Here is a 17,186-nt window from a genome sequence, read left to right as displayed (position 1 = left end):
TATTTATGTATGAACCATATTTTGTTTAACTGACCGCCTTATTTTGTTCCTCTAAAAATAATCTTGTGAAATAGACAGTATAGGAATTATCTTTTAGAGAAGAGAACACTGAGGCTTTGCAGTTAAAAAATAAAATAGATTTTAGTAGATGTTTATTGAGTTGGAGGCCTAGAATTATAATGATGCCATCCATACAATATGCCAGCATTTTGTAAGTGACAAGTAATATGATAGGGTTCTGAAACAGTGAATCTAGGAGTCTTTGAATACTATTTAATGTTTTGTTGTTTTGTTTGTTTGTTTTTGGGTTTTGGTACTAGGTTTGATTCCTGAAGTGCTCTATCATTCAGCTATGCCCCTAGCCCTTTATATTTTTATTTTTTTTTATTTTGAGACAGGGACTCCTTACATTGCTGGCCTTGAACTTATGATCCTTGTGCCTCAGCCTCCCTCCTGAGTCACTAGGATTACAGGCAGGCTCCCTGCACCCTGCAGTGTTTAATCTTTTTATCTTTGTTACATAGGTCTCTACTTTGGTAAAGAATGTTTTGTATTGTTTTTGGTACTGTGAATTGAACCTAGGACAGCTTTACCAATGAGCTAAGTCACCAGCCATTGTTTAAAATTTTTATTTTGAGACAGGGTCTTGCTGAGTTGCTTAGAGCCTCACCAGGGTGCTGAGGTTGGCTTTGAACTTGGGATCCTCCTGTCCCAGCCTAACTAGTAGCTGGGATTACAGGCATGAACTACCATGCCTGGTTAAGAATGTCTAAAAATTTATTTAACCATTTTTTTTTAAATCACATGGACTTAATGTCCAATTTTCAGAGATTAATATATAAGAAAATTACATCCCCATCCTGAATGCTCCCAAATAACTACCGTGGTAATTGGTGTTCATTTTTTCTTCTTTTGAGATAGAGTCCTTGTATTATCTAGGTTGGTCTTCAACGTCTTCCTGGGGCAGAGATGCTTCTCCTGCCTAAACCTCCCAAGTAGTTAGGCCTATAGGCACGGGCCACCATGTCTGATTACTAATGGTATTTCTTACTTGGCTATATTTCCTCAGTGGCAGTATTTGCTTCTCAGTTAAATTCTGATTCCTCTTCTCTGAGCTTATTTTTCCCATTCTTTCTTTCTTTTTTTTAAGTAAGTTTTCCTCTTACTCTATTTGTGTGAAGAGAATGGGTGCCATTAGGAATGTGGGTTTTACTTTCCAGTCACATCACATCTTAAGCTTTTATAGTCATAGAACTTGTAGAGCTGAAAATGTCTTGAGATCACTTAATCCAGCTTTTTGTTCAGAAGATACTGAGTTCCTTTGGTCTATCATGGTCGATACTGAGAAGTTGGTAGTTTTTAAAATTTCTCTGGAAAATTCAATAGGTTACGTAGAGCAGAGCTTCTCAAAGTGTGATCCATGTACTGGGAACCATTTGTTACTCTGGTGACAAGATATATACAAAGATGGAGAGGAAATACTTAGAAACTTCAAAGTTTGCTATCTGTGCAGCCTAATAATAAAACTTAAGACTTATATTTTTTATGTCCTATTTTTCACTTTTTTAAAAAATGATTGACTTTGTTTACATTGTATAAAAATATTATTCTACAGTAGATTGAAAGAAAATAAGACAAACAAAAACTTGATTCTTTAGCATAGTGTGTGAAGCACTGATGTAGAATATCCAACACAGTGTCATGTAGAAGTCTCTTCTGCCAGTTTTCAAGTACAAATAACTGTGGGGTTTTTTTTTCTTTTATCTTAAAAAATATTTTTTTTAGTTTTGCTGTAATTTGAAGAGAGATTTATACATGGTAGAAATGTAATACATATTTATTCTGATCTTGGAGATACTCATTTAATGTGTTACTATACCCCTAGCTCAGTAAGGTTGGAAAAACTTAAGATAGTAAGCTATATCCAAATTATTTGAAAATGTCATGTTAATATTTGTATGTTACCATCTTGGATAAGAGAAAGAAACGACTTAGTGATAGAAGTATTGGGACTGGGGTCAGATTTCTTGTCATTTAGCTTTTGGAAAGCACATAGTTGTAACATTATTTAGTGTTCATTTCTATTTTAATGTAATTTTGTGTCATTTGTAATGCCTCTTTTAGTTTTAGCAGTCATCCCATGTTCTTTGGAATTAGAGTAGCCTTCTCCTGGTTTCTTTTTTTGGGGTGGGGATAACCAGGGATTGAACTCAGGAATATTCAACCACTGATCCACATCCCTAGCCCTGATCCTTCTATTTGTATTTTATTTAGAGGCTGGGCCTCACTGAGTTGCTTAGTGCCTCGCTGTTGCTGAGGCTGGCTTTGAACTGGCTATCCTCCTGCCTCAGCCTCCCAAACTCCTGGGATTACAGGAGTGCATCGACACATGGCCTCTTGATTTCTTAATCATATTGTAGGTGAGCATATCTGTGACATAATAGACATAGACTATCAGAGGCTGTGAACTTAAGTGGTGTTCACAGGTTTGAGGGACATAACTTCATACTACTCAGGATCATGAATTGTCACTCCCTATTTAATGGTAGAAAGGTCAGTGTCGAAGCAAGTGACTATCCATCCCCTAAAAGGCACCTCTTTTTAGAATTCTGTTTACAATCTAAGAATCCTTAAAAATAAGATTCCTTTTACTTACTACATTTCATTTTGGCAAATTTTAAATCCTCTACTTGAACATTCTATATGATGTCTACATAATATGATTAATCTTTTTCCATATGATGAAATGGAATGACACATTTATTTTTCAAAATTTTATTTGGCAAATCCCTCTTCTTCCTTTTTTTTTTTTTTTTTTTTTTGGTGGTACTGGGGATTGAACCCAGGGCCTTGTGCATGCTAGGCAAGCACTCTACCAACTGAGCTATATTCGCAGTCCCCAAATCCTTCATCTTATGTTTATTTAAGTATAGGTGAATATTTTATCTGTAGGGCAGCTATTCATCTTTGTTTTGAAACTAGTTTTCTTCTTCTTCTTCTTCTTTTTTTTTTTTTTTAATGGTACCAGGGATTGAACCCAGGGGTGCTTAACCACTGAGCCACATCCCTATCCCTTTTTATTTTGAGACAGAGTCAGCTAAGTTGCTGAGGCTGGCTTTGAACTTGCAGTCTTCCTGCCTCAGCCTCCCAAGTCACTGAGATTACAGGGTGTGCCACCACATCTGGGTTGAAACTAATTTTTATTTGTACAAAGCTCAAATTTTTAAGGTATATGATGTTTGAAATTGAGTTAGGATTTGAGATAACCAACACATAGTCTCCTTTGTGGCTATTAAATTATATGTTTTTCTTTTTTTAACACTGGGATTAAACCTAGGGGTGCCCTACTGCTGAATTACATCTCCAGACCTTTTAATTTATATTTATTTATTTATTCATTAATTTTTTCTTTTTTGGGGGTGGGGTGGTGGGTACCAGGGATTAAACTCAGGGATCACTCAACCACTAAGCCACATCCCCAAGTTGCTTAGCACCTGGCTTTAGCTGAGGCTGCCTTTAAACCTTTGATCCTCCTGCCTCAGCCACTGGGATTACAGGTGTGTGCCATAGCCCAGGATCTCATTTTGTTAAAGAGACCAGGTTTTTTTTTTTTTTTTTTTTTTAGAGAGAGTGAGAGAGGAGAGAGAGAGAGAGAATGAATTTTTAATATTTATTTCTTAATTCTCGGCAGACACAACATTTTTGTTGGTATGTGGTGCTGAGGATCGAACCCGGGCCGCACGCATGCCAGACGAGCGCGCTACCGCCTGAGCCACATTCCCAGCCCAAGAGACCAGGTTTTATTGTGTTGCTCAGGCAAGCAGTGATCCTCCTGCCTTAGCTTACTGAGTATCTGGGACCACCAGTGTGTATCATCACACCTGACTAAAATTGATAGTGTTTTTTTTCTTTTTAGATATACATGACAGTAGAGTATATTTTGACATATTATACATACATGGAGTATAATTTATAAATCATTTTTAAAAAACTGTTCTTCTTTGCTTCCTATATTTGCAGAGGCATAAGTAGAGCAGGGAGATTTTTGTTAAGTGTCTAAGTGTTATTTTATGGCTAAATCCCAATGAGGCTTTCTGCATTATGTTATAATGACCCACACGAAGTTCTTCTTTACACATGACTGGGTTGGACTGCTTGTTGTTCTCTCCATCCTGACCTTCTTTTCCCATCCTTTAGAAATGTCTTTAAAAGCCATGAGGAAGGCGATGTGATGTTAATGTTTGCACTGCTTTAAAGCCCACTTCTCCAACTTGTATTTATACCTGGATTATTTCTGCCTAGGGTTTGAAATGTTAGAAAATAGACATGAAAATTTTCCTACGAAACCTCTGCTTTCCTTTCTTTGATAGGTTATGCAGATGGTCATTTTTCTCTTACTTTCTAAACTAAATTCACCCATACTCCAATTTATGTAAAAACAAACATTCAAACTGAACATCAATGTTGTCATATGTGCGCACGCACATATGATATAGTTCTGGTTAGTGCTTTTTTTTTTTTTTTAAGAGAGAGAGAGAGAATTTTTTAATATTTATTTTTTAGTTTTCGGCAGACACAACATCTTTATTTGTATGTGGTGCTGAGATTGAATCCAGCGCCCCACGCATGCCAGGCAAGCACACTACCACTTTCTTTTTTCTTTTGTTACTGGGATTGAACTCAGAAATGCTGTACTGCTGAGCCCCAGCCATTTATTTATATATTTATTTTTGAGACAGGATCTTGCTAAGTTGCTGAGGGTTTCATTAATTTGCTGGGGGTTCTTGCTCAATTATTGAGACTGGCCCTGAACTTGTCATTCTCCTGTCCAGCTTTCCCAGCTGCTTAGATTACAGGTGTGTGCTACTGCACCTGACTGTGATTTTTCATTCTGTGTCCCAATTCTTTACCTCCAAAAAAGAGATGAAATTGTGTTCTTATGATATGGTGAGGAAAAACCCAGCTTTTTGATCAAATCAATTTAGTATTGTAAAACATAAGAAATAGAGCTTTTTTTATCTTCAAAAACCTGTGGTTTTAGAAGATTCAGTGTAAGATTGCACAAAGCTTTTAGATTGCAGAAAAGAAAAGCAGTGTTCTTGCCATGCGCAGTAGTGCATGCCTGTAATCCCAATGGCTCAGGAGGCTGAGGCAGGAGGATCCAGACTTCAAAGCCAGCCTCAGCAAAAGCAAGGCCCTGAGCAACCTAGTAAGAACCTGTCTCTAAATAAAATACAAAATAGGGCTGGGGATGCTGCTCAGTGGTCAAGGGTCCCTGAGTTCAATCCCTTGCACCTCTGCCACCAAAAACAAAACAAAACAAAACCTGAAAGCAGTTTTCTTAAAGAAACTCAGTTTCTGGGGCTGGGATTGTGGCTCAGTGGTAGAGAGCTTGTCTAAGCACCATGTACAAATAAAATAAATGTCCATCAACAACTAAAAAAAATTAAAAAAAAAGAAACTCAGTTTCTTAAAGAAATAAAAGCATAGAAAAAGATTGGAGCAAAGTAGAAGACAGGAGACCTCAAAACTTGGGCAAAAGGGAGAGTGTGGCTCTCCAGCTTCTTATTTCTTATTCGTCAAATTGTGCTCTTGGATATTAAGGAAAGACTAGCTGATAATTAAATTTCTCTAGCAAGAAGAAAGATTTTTGCTTTCCTTTTTTTGATTAAAAAATTTTTGAGGGACTGACGTTGTGGCCAGTGGTACAGCATTCGTCTAGCACGGGCGCTGGGTTCCATCCTCAGAACCACATAAAAAATAAATAAATAAAATAAAGGCATTGTGTCCATCTACAACTAAAAAAATATTTAAAAAAATTTTTTTTGAGTGCAGATCAAACCCAGGGCAAATCTTCTACCACTGACCTATACCTCCAGCCCTAGATTTCTGATTCTTAGTGATTTGATTCTAGGATGTTAAGTTTTCTTGGTGTGTTTTCTCTCTTTCTCTGTCCAGTTCGTATTTCACAGCATGATTCCAAAATGTATAACTTGGAAAAATATGTGTGTATATAAATATATACATATATAAATATACAAACATATGTAGATATATATGTGTGTGTAAATTAAATTTTTTTTTTGCAGTGCTGGGAATTGAACCCATGGTCTCATGCAAGCTAGGCAAGCACTCGACCCACCCAGCCCTCGATATCTATATAGATAGATATAGATATAGATACACACACACACACACACACAAGATTTTTGTATTTACAAGCTTTTTCTTTCCTAAATAATGTAATATTCAAAGATGGTAATCTGTTTCCCTGCTATCCTAAGTTTCTTTTGGATGTTTCTGTTGCAGTACTTCTATCCTTAGGGAAGGTTTAATGCTGATGGCTAATGATCTTATTTTGGATTATTTTTCTTCATGTTTTTATTTTTATTTATTTTTGGTACCAGGGATCAAACCAGGGGAACTTAACCACTAAGTCACATCCCCAGACCTTCTTATTTATTTATTTTTTAAAAGATGGAAGGATTAAAGCACAAGACTCCTTAGCTAGGAACAATGGCTAATTAGCATTTCAAATTTTTCTTTCCTTTTTTTTTTTTTTTTAAAGAGAGAGAGAAAGAGAACTTCAATATTTTTTAGTTCTCGGCAGACACAACATCTTTGTTTGTATGTGGTGCTGAGGATCAAACCGGGCCCCACGCATGCCAGGGAGCACGCTACTGCTTGAGCCACACCCGCAGCCCCCAGACATTTTTATTTTTTATTTTGAGACAAGATCTCACTGAGTTGCTTGGGGCCTTACTCAGTTGGTGTGGCTGGTCTCAAACTTGTGATCCTCCTGCCTTAGCATCCCAAGTTGCTAGGCTTATAGGAGTGTGCTCCTGAGCCCAGCCCATGTTATTTATTTATTTATTTAAAAATATTCTTAGTTGTAGATGGACACATTATCTTTGTTTTTATGTGGCGCTGAGGATCAAACTCAGTGCCTCACTCATGCGAGACAGGCACTCTACCACTGAGCTATAGCCCCAGCCCCTCATGTTTTATATTTTGAGCTACCTAATGTGACTTAAACTAAATAGATATCTTATGTATGTAACTTTATTATCGTAATCATTATAATTTTGGTTGTTGTTGTTGTTGTTATTATTATTTTTAAGTTTTTTTTTAATAGAGAAAGTGAGAGAGGAGAGAGAGAGAGAGAATTTTAATATTTATTTTTTAGTTATCGGTGGACACAACATCTTTGTTGGTATGTGGTGCTGAGGATCGAACCTGGGCCGCACGCATGCCAGGCGAGCGCGCTACCGCTTGAGCCACATCCCCAGCCCGTGTTGTTGTTGTTATTATTATTATTATTTTGATGCTAGGGCCTCACATGTGGCAAGTGAGCTACACCCCCATCCCCAGAGAGCTTGTATTTATTGATCATTTTTCTACCTCCAGATGATATTGAAACTATCCTGATATATTTTAAGAACTAGGCATTCTGTAAAATAAAAGCCAAAAAGCTTCTGAATGGGAAAAGGTCTCAATGCCCCCAAAACTGCATGTGTTCCTGAGCCCTCTTATTATGCAATGTGGTAGTTTTATTGAATACTTGTTAAATTGAATGAAAGCACCAAAATATGAAAGTAAATGGTCAAGGTAGGCATGTACCTTATTTATTCATATTTCTGAGAGGTAGCTAGTTATTGGTCATTTTGTCCTTTTTTTTTTTTTTTTTTTGTGTGTGTGTGTGTGTGTTTTCTTCTGTGGTAGAAGGGCTTGAACACAGGGCCTAATGCATGGTAGGCTATAACCCTGCCACTGAGCGGCACCCCAGCAGTCTTTGTTTTAAAGACTCGAAAAAAGAGGAAGAGAAACACAAATGAGCGACATACGGTTGATTAGAATTTTTCCTTTAAACACACCAAGCAGTATTACATCTGTTAGTCTACATTGCTAAATAGGTATGATGAAATTCTTAGCAATGAAATCTTTCTTATGTCACTGAGTGTAGCGTTTTAAAAAATTTAAATTAATGTATTATGATCGTCCATGATGTATCTACTGCTTTATAGGTACATTGGGGTGCAACTAAACATGCTAAATTAGCACCTTTCACTCTTACCCTTTGCCTAGAAATTTCTATTTACTAAAGCGAGAGATTCATTTCTATCTGCCCAGCTACTATGAATAGTTTTTTTGACAGACAAGGAATCTCTAGAGTTCAGTTTATGGGGATACCTGCTTAGCCCTCTTTCCTAAGCCATTCTCTAGTTTTCTACTATTAAAAGACTATTCAAATTGGTAACCTGGAGGAGATGTCCATGTTTTGAGCCATCTTCTGAGATAGCAGAAATAAGGCCACCCATACTCCCTTATCTGCGCCCTGGCAGACACTGAACACACTCCACCCTGCATGTTTGGGTAGAGGTGATAGTGTCAAGCTACCCCTTCTGACCTGACGATGAGCCTGATCCCCTTCACACACTGGGGACCTTTCTTTTTACAGTAAGCATCTATTACCTTGTAAGCAAGAAAACTTGAATTCTTTGTAAACACTAATAAGGCAGGTCAGGAAGGGTGTGCAAGGGCTAGCTACTTAATGTACCTACGCAGAAAGGTAGATGCAGCTCTTCAGGTCTCTTAAGATGTAGAAAATAAACCCTTACCCAAATAAAACTGATGATTCCATCCATAAAATAGGAAGCAAGGTAACCAGTGACCAAGTCACCTGTACATTTTGAATTGAGGAGATGATTTTGCTGTCATTCACATTCTGGTAGATATCTGACATAGAGTCCAACACTTGCTTAGGGGAGACAAATTGGCCCTTCATGTAGATCAAGACACTCTTAGTATTTGGTTCTAATTTGCTGAGTTAGTTAGCCATGTTGTCCTGAAGAGTTGATCTAGCCCTCTCACTGAAAGACTTAATAACCAGGAGAGCACAGGGTGGTATGGTGTGTGGCCAGAAGTACTTCATCATAAGTCACAGCAGGTTGTGAGTATAGAATAAAAATTGAGGCTGTGTCTTGCCAGCAGCTTATTTTAAAAAATTGGATTATCTTTCTTATGAGACAGAGTCTTGTCCATTTGAGGGACGCTGCAAAGATGCTTGATTCTGTGAAGACTAGAAAAACGAATTCATCTGAGAATACTAAAACATAAAGCTTATAAGGTAAAAACATGTTAGGAGATTGGGTAGGGTCTGTCTTACTTCATTGGCTTTGTGGGTACCAGTAACACGTGTCTTTGATAAAGGGAAGCAAGATAGGTCCTTTTGAGTTTCCTCAGAAGCAAACTCTTGAGTTTCTATTAGCATGCTTGTGTTCTTGGGAGAGCATGACGGTACTGCTCTGGAAATCTGTGAAACCAAAATAGGAGAGGTTGTGTAAAATAATAGTAACAAGCTACTTCCCCAGAAATGATCATTGCCTTCTTTGTTTGGGCATATTATAAGAATAGCATGTTTATTTTGGACTTTTGAGTTCTAAGAAGATATTTGATGCTAAAATAAAAAGTTCTTTATTATATTTTTATATTTTGTATTATATTCTTATTTCTAATAGCCTTTCCAAAAATATAAAAATTTTCTGAAATAGTAGATTATTCAAGGTATTCCCATCCTACTTTTTAAGAATTAAATAGGCTTCTTTAATCAAATTCAGTTTTCTCCCTTTTCCTCAGCCTTTGCCAAAAATAAAATCCTCCTACACCTGCTCACCCATTTTTTCTGTGTAACACTCCAGGCACTGTTTCTAGGAAAAGGTTAAAATTAAGAATAAGGCATTTCCTGCTGACCACCATATTTGTACTTCCATAGCTTCATTTTGGGCCAATTTCTTTTGCCATCTGTTCTCAGCATGGATAAGTTGAGATTCATCTATCAACAAGAGAAAAGCAGAACTACATATTTTCATCTAACTTCTTCCCCAGAAGTATGGCTTAGCTTTGCCTATTAGACTCTTCACTGGCAAATAATTTGACATGGAAATGCCATACAAATTTTTTTAAAACTTTATTTTTTTATTTAGTTCTCTGTTTTTAATGAGGTGCTGGGGAGCGAACCCATTGCCTCACATGTGCTAGGCAAGTGTTCTACCACTGAGCTACAGCTCCAGCCCCCATACAATTTTTAAAAAATTTTGCTTTATGTATAATTTTAAAAATAGTAGAAATATTCTATTTTAATTTTATACCCTTCTTTATTTCCTAATATAGTATTTTAAGTATTTTCCCATGATCGTATGTATGTTGCTCATCCCTGCCCCTTTCAAAGGCAACTGCTATTTATTGTACATACTTGGGAATTAAACAGAAAAATCAACCATAAGTGCTGGGGATGTAGCTCAGTGGTAGAATGTTTGCCTAGCATGCAAGAGTTCCAGGGCTCAATCCCCATACCTTAAACAGAGAGAAAGAGAATTAGCCATAATTCCTGTTAATCCACTGTTAAAATTTTGAACCTGTCCCTCCTCTCTCCCTTTCTTACATATATAAATATCAGTGTATATACATATATATAAAGCATATATATGCATATTTTAAAATAAGAACTAGGGTTATAAAAATTATATAAATTTTTTAATGAATATAAATTTTTTCATCTATATTTCCATTTGACAAGGCATTTCAGGAGCATCATAGAACCCTTTTTCAGGGGCATCCTAGAATCTGTTAGGACTTATTTCTTTTTAACATTAAAATCGATCAGTGGGCTGGGGATGTGACTCAAGCGGTAGCGCGCTCGCCTGGCATGCGTGTAGCCTGGGTTCGATCCTCAGCACCACATACAAACAAAGATGTTGTGTCTGCCAAATACTAAAAAATAAATATTAAAATTCTCTCTCTCTCTCCCTCTCTCTTTAAAAATAAATAAATAAAATAAAATAAAATAAAATCGATTAGTTCCTTAACTCTTGCTTTAGAGTTGCTTTCACAAATGGAAAGGTATTAGGGTCACCCAGATGAAGTGTAGGTCCTATCCTCCTAATGCACCCCCCTTGTAGAGCAACTCCTGTGTTGATCTAGTTTTTCTTAATATCAAAGCAACTATAGCTTTCCTCTGTGCTTAGTGATTTGATTAAGTAAAAAATTAAAAAAATTTTTTTTACACCTGCAATTAGAATTCTTGGTCTTTAAAATGTTCAACTTTAACACTTCACTGTGTTCCACCATTTCATGGCCTGTCATCTCTATGGCTTGTTAAACTAAGGAAAGAAGTATTTCTGCTCAAGCTTGGGGTAGGGACACTAGCAGAGCCTATGAGGTGACAGCCTAAAAAAACTCAAGCTTGGAATCTTGCATATTGCCTTATTACACGTCATCCATATAAATGGAATGTGTTTATAGTTCATCTGGCGAGTAGTTGGCATGAGAACAAACACAGCTTGGGCCACCATACTGTCCTTATGTTCTAAATCAGCAGTTCTTAACACCTGCTACAGGGCCCCTTCTCCTGCCTAAGCATCTGTGCTTTAGGGAACCAGAGTGTGATGTATCTCTGAAATTTGTTGAAAGAGAAGAAAGGTTGTGAACCACAGCTCCGAGTTCTGTCCATTAGGGGTTCAATGTATGATATATGCATACTGAGATTAGTATTGGAAATGGAAATGCAAGTAAATTCCTTAAGTCTACCTGTTTTTGTTTTTGTTTTCTTTTAATCACTAGATTATTTCCAGTTCTGGAGTCTCATTTTTTAAAGAACTTAACTGATAGATGCCAACTCATTTATCATCATTTTTTAAGTTGGACATTGTTCCCCTTCCTGTGAAATATAAATATATATTTATATAATAAATGTATATATTTGTGGGGAAAGATGTTGAGGTATGAAATATTAGAGCCCATAGGGATTGTGAGCAGTAGTTGGAATGCTACATTTAATCCACAGATAGGTTTTGTTTGGCATGCAGAGGTTTTAAAATATATATGAATTTAGCCAGGCATGGTGGTACTTACTTGTAATCTCAGCAACTTGGGGTGCTGAAGTGGAGAATTGCAAGTTCCAGGCCGTCAGGAACAACTTAACAAGACCCTGTCTCTGAAAAAGAGGTAGAGTGTCCCTGAGTTCGATGTTCAGTACTGCAAAAGAAAATTCCAGGCTTGATCTTGAGTGCTTTGAGAGATGTACATCCTCCACATGACCCTGGGCATCACCATCTCCCCTACGTATAGGTATATGAACTACCAATGCAAATAAGTGATAACTTGTTTCTACTAGGAAAGATCTTATTTAGGGATGTGAAATTCCATGACTCCTTTTTTTCCACTTAAAAAAAAAAAATGAGAGCAACCAAGTAGGACAGTCACTGAACACATTGTCCTGCTCCCTTCCTCACCTTTAAATCATGATTAGGGGAAAAGAAGAGCAATTGTCAAGACTGTAGAAATCAAGGAACTTTGGCAGCCTCATACAAAAGCTTTATTTCCTGCTTCTTGTTATGAAGTGGTTGCTTCTCTCTATGGAAACCCAAACGTAGCTTCAATCATTAGATTGCCTTAGTTTTATCTTTGATAATTCATGATCTGGTATTTAAATAGCTCATTTTAGCAACGAGGGCCAATTTATATGTAGTAACAGACTTCCTCTTTTTCCCTCACTTTTTTTTTTAATTAGGGGTTGAACCCAGGGGTGCTATATCACTGAGCCACATCCCCCGCCCTTTTTATTTTTATTTTTTTTATTTTGAGACAGGTTCTTGCTAGATTGGTTAAGGCTTCAATAAGTTGCTAATGGTAGCATCAAACTTGTGATCTTCCAGACTCAGCCCCCACAAGTTGCTGGGATTACAGGTGTCTACTGCCACGTCTGGCTAGACTGAATTCTAAATAAAAAGTTAGGGTGGCAGCGGAAGGTGGGAAGCATTTCCCAAGTTGTACCTGATAAGAATTACTGGAATGCCCTTTACATATGCAGATTCCCAGGCCCTCTGGTGGTGGGGTGGGGTGAGGGTGGTGGTGGGGTGGGGTGAGGGTGGGGGTGGGGGGTTGGAGGGTATGTCCTCAAGTGATTCTTACCAGGCATGTGTGGGAAACATGGGTGATATGGTTCAGAATATGGGCACTGAGTGAAGTGACCTTGGCCATTGGTTTGTTCTAGACCAACCATTTTCTTATCTGTAAAATGGGGACAGTAATCTTCCTTACTTAACCTAGACTGTGGTTTTCCAGATGAAGGACTGTAGTGAATAGAAGCTTCTTAGCAAAGTTTTTGGCACATAAGAAGTATTGGTAAATGTTGTTCCTCCATTAGCAGGCTTTCCATGAAATCCTGAGCCATAGCTTTCTAGAGCATTCAGGAAAGACTGATGTTTGCTTTCTTTTCTTTCTGAAATAGCATCTAACAAAAGCATAATATATTGATTGGAGAAAATTTGAAAAAGCAAAAGGAATAAAACATAAATTACTTTTACCTTAATTTCATGAATTTACTTCTGACAAATGCTATAACAATATAGTCAGTTTTCTTTTGAAAAATAGTGAATTTCCCTTAAATTGCTTATTTTGCTGCTCCAATTTGTGTTTCTTATATTAAGATTTTGCTTGTTTGGTCGATTTTGTTTATTTTTATACACTGCGATTAAAGTCTCTGTGAGAGAGAGAGAGAGTGTGTGTGTGTGTGTGTGTGTGTGTGTGTGTGTATGTGTGTGTGTGTGTATGTGTGTGTGTGTGTTGGGGGAGGAATTGAACCCAGAATGTATTACATGCTAGACAAATGCTCTACCACTGAGCTACACTGTAGCACCAGGCCATGTTCTTAAAGCTCAATACTCATTAGGTTCTAGAAACTATTATAACATTGCTGCAGATTTTGGTTTTTAGTTTTAGTTGTTTAACTAAAACAAAACAGTGTAGGATATTTTTTTCTTTTTTTCTGATACTGGGGATCCAACCCAGGGGCACTGTACCACTACACTACATTGCCAGCCCTTTATATTTTTTTATTTTGAGACAGAGTCTTACTAAGTAAGTTGTCCAGACTGGCCTCAAACTTGTGATCCTGCTGCCTCCATTTCCTGAATCACTGGGATTACAGGTGTGCACCACCATGCTCAGCTATTATATTTATGTGGTTATTGTTGTTTTTTCTCCTTAAAGCCATTATGGATTGGAAATGGTTAGGGATAAAATAAAGTCCCAAGAGTAACTGTTCTAAATAAATGGAAATAAAAATTTATTACTAAAAATTGTTAAGTGATCTCTAAAACTTGCCTCAGGAGGCCTTGTGAAGAGAGATTTCGGGTACATTCAGTACTATTCAAAGCCTATGCCATTGTCTTTCTGCCATAGTTGGCCTCTTCCAGGCATGTACATCCCAGCTCAGCTTGTTTAGTCACAAAGGCTAAAGATACTCTATGCAAGATATATAGTATTGTGTGTGTGGGTTTTGTTTTGTTTTGTTTTGTTTTTGTACCAAGGATTGAACCCTGGGGCACTTAAACACTGAGTTATATTCCCAGCCCTTTTTTTGTATTTCATTGTATTTCATTTAGAGACAGGGACTTGCTGAGTTCCTTAAGGCCTCGATAAGTTGCTTAGTCTGGCTTTGAACTCGAGATTCTCCTGCCTCAGCCTCCTGAGAAGCTGGGATTGCAGGTGTACGCCACCACAACCAGCAGGTAGTATTGTCTTTAAAAACCAACCAACCAACCAAACAAACAAACAGCCAGAGCAATTAGACAGACGAAAGAAATTAAAGGCATAAATATAGGAAAAGAACAACTTAAACTAGCACTATTTGCCGATGACATGATCTTATACCTAGCAGACCCAAAAAATTCAACCAAGAAACTTCTAGAACTAGTAAATGAGTTCAGCAAAGTGGCAGGATATAAAATCAATACCAATAAATCAAAGACATTCCTGTATATCAGCAACAAATTCTCTGAAATGGAAATGAGGACAACTACTCCATTCACAATATCCTCAAAAAAAATAAAATACCTGGGAATCAACCTAACAAAAGAAGTGAAAGATCTATACAATGAAAACTACAGAACCCTGAAGAAAGAAATAGAAGAAGACCTTAGAAGATGGAAGGATTTACCTTGCTCATGGATTGGTAGAATTAATATTATTAAGATGGCCATATTACCAAAAGCACTTTACAGATTCAATGCAATTCCCATCAAAATCCCAATGATGTTCCTTGCAGAAATAGAAAAAGCAATCATGAAATTCATCTGGAAAAATAAGAGACCCAGAATAGCTAAAGTAATTCTAAGCAGGAAGAGTGAAATTGGTGGTATTGCAATTCCAGATTTTAAACTATACTATAGAGCAATAGTAACAAAAACAGCATGGTACTGGCACCAAACAGGCTGGTAGACCAATGGTACAAAATAGAGGACACAGAGACAAATCCACAAAATTACAACTACCTTATATTAGACAAAGGTGCTAAAACCATGCAATGGAGAAAGGATAGCATCTTCAACAAATGGTGCTGGGAGAACTGGAAATTTAAATGCAACAAAATGAAACTGAATCCCTTTCTCTCACCATGCACAAAAGTCAACTCAAAATGGATCAAGGAGCTAGGAATCAGACCAGAGACTCTGCGTCTAATAGAAGATAAAGTTGGCCCTAATCTTCATCATGTGGGGGCAGGCCCCAAATTTCTTAATAAGTTAAAACCAAGAATCAACAAATGGGACAAATTCAAACTAAAAAGTTTTTTCTCAGCAAGAGAAATAATATGTGAGGTGAATAGGGAGCCTACATCCTGGGAACAAATTTTTACCCCTCAAACATCAGATAGAGCCCTAATCTCTAGAGTATACAAAGAACTCAAAAAGTTAAACAACAAAAAAGCAAATAACCCAATCAACAAATAGGCCAAGGACTTGAACAGAAACTTCTCAGAAGAGGATATACAATCAATCAACAAATACATGAAAAAATGCTCACCATCTCTAGCAATCAGAGAAATGCAAATTAAAACTACTCTAAGATACCATCTCACTCTAATAAGAATGGCAGCCATTATGAAGTCAAACAACAATAAGTGCTGGCGAGGATGGGGGTAGGGAAGGTACACTCATACATTGCTGGTGGGTCTGCAAGTTGGTGCAGCCAATTTGGAAAGCAGTATGGAGATTCCTTGGAAAGCTGGGAATGGAACCACCATTTGACCCAGCTATTCTCCTTCTTGACTATACCCAAAAGACCTAAAAAGAGCATACTACAGGGACACAGCAACATCAATGTTTATAGCAGCACAATCCACAATAGCTAGAATGTGGAACCAACCTAGATGCCCTTCAATAGATGAATGGATTAAAAAATGTGGCATTTATACACAATGGAATATTACTCAGCACTAAAAAATAACAATATCATGGCATTTGCAGGCAAATGGATGACATTAGAGCAGATTATGCTAAGTGAAGTTAGCCAATCCCTAAAAAACAAATGCCAAATGTCTTCTCTGATATAGGGGGGGTGACTCAAAATGGGGTAGGGAAGAAGAGCATGAGAAGAAGACTACCACTAAATAGGGAAGAGAGGTGGGAAGGAAAAAGAGGGAGAAGGGGAGTTGCACGGAAGATGGAAGGAGAACCTCATTATTATACAGAATATATATATGATGTTGTAATGAGAAAAAGAAAAAAAAGTGTCACATTAGATTAGATAGAGAGAAAGGATGGGAGAGGAGGGGAGGAGTAAGGAGGATAGGAAGGGCAGCAGAATAGAATTGTCAATATGATTGATGTATGTACATTCCATGTATGTATTATATGTCAAAATTCATTCTGCTGTCATGTGTGACTAAAAAATAAATAAAGAAAGAAAGAAAGAATAAAAAAAAAAACCCAACCAACCAACCAAACAAACAAACAAATAAACAAAAAAAATCAGTATTTTGGGCTGGGGATGTGGCTCAAGCGGTAGCGCGCTCGCCTGGCATGCGTGCGGCCCGGGTTCGATCCTCAGCACCACATACCAACAAAGATGTTGTGTCCGCCGAGAACTAAAAATAATAAATATTAAAAATTATCACTCTCTCTCTCTCTCTCCCTCTCTCCTCTCTCACTCTCTCTTTAAAAAAAAAAATCAGTATTTTTACATGTGGGTCTTTGCAATTAGAGTTTTACACACACACACACACACACACACACACACACACACACACACACACACACACACACACCCTTTGGCCTCATTATTATTATTTTGGTTTAGGTGATTGAACTCAGGGCCTCCTGTACGCTAGGTGAACACTCTACTACTAA

General features: G+C 37.3%; 1 protein-coding gene and 1 non-coding gene across 8 annotated transcripts in view; one reads left to right on the top strand and one right to left on the bottom strand.

Annotated features, from left to right (window-relative positions):
• The window catches only part of Hectd4 (HECT domain E3 ubiquitin protein ligase 4), a 177,864-nt gene that overhangs the window by 20,015 nt on the left and 140,663 nt on the right, over positions 1-17,186 (top strand). The gene's annotated exons all lie outside the window — the stretch shown is intronic.
• Positions 2,822-2,892, bottom strand: Trnaa-agc (transfer RNA alanine (anticodon AGC)). Its single transcript has one exon. It is a non-coding gene; the product is annotated as a tRNA-Ala (tRNA).

Source organism: Ictidomys tridecemlineatus, chromosome 2 (genome assembly GCF_052094955.1).
Source record: "Ictidomys tridecemlineatus isolate mIctTri1 chromosome 2, mIctTri1.hap1, whole genome shotgun sequence".
Taxonomy (NCBI): Eukaryota; Metazoa; Chordata; class Mammalia; order Rodentia; family Sciuridae; genus Ictidomys; species Ictidomys tridecemlineatus.
Note: the sequence above shows the minus strand (reverse complement) of the source record. Positions and strands in the feature narration are given on the sequence as shown.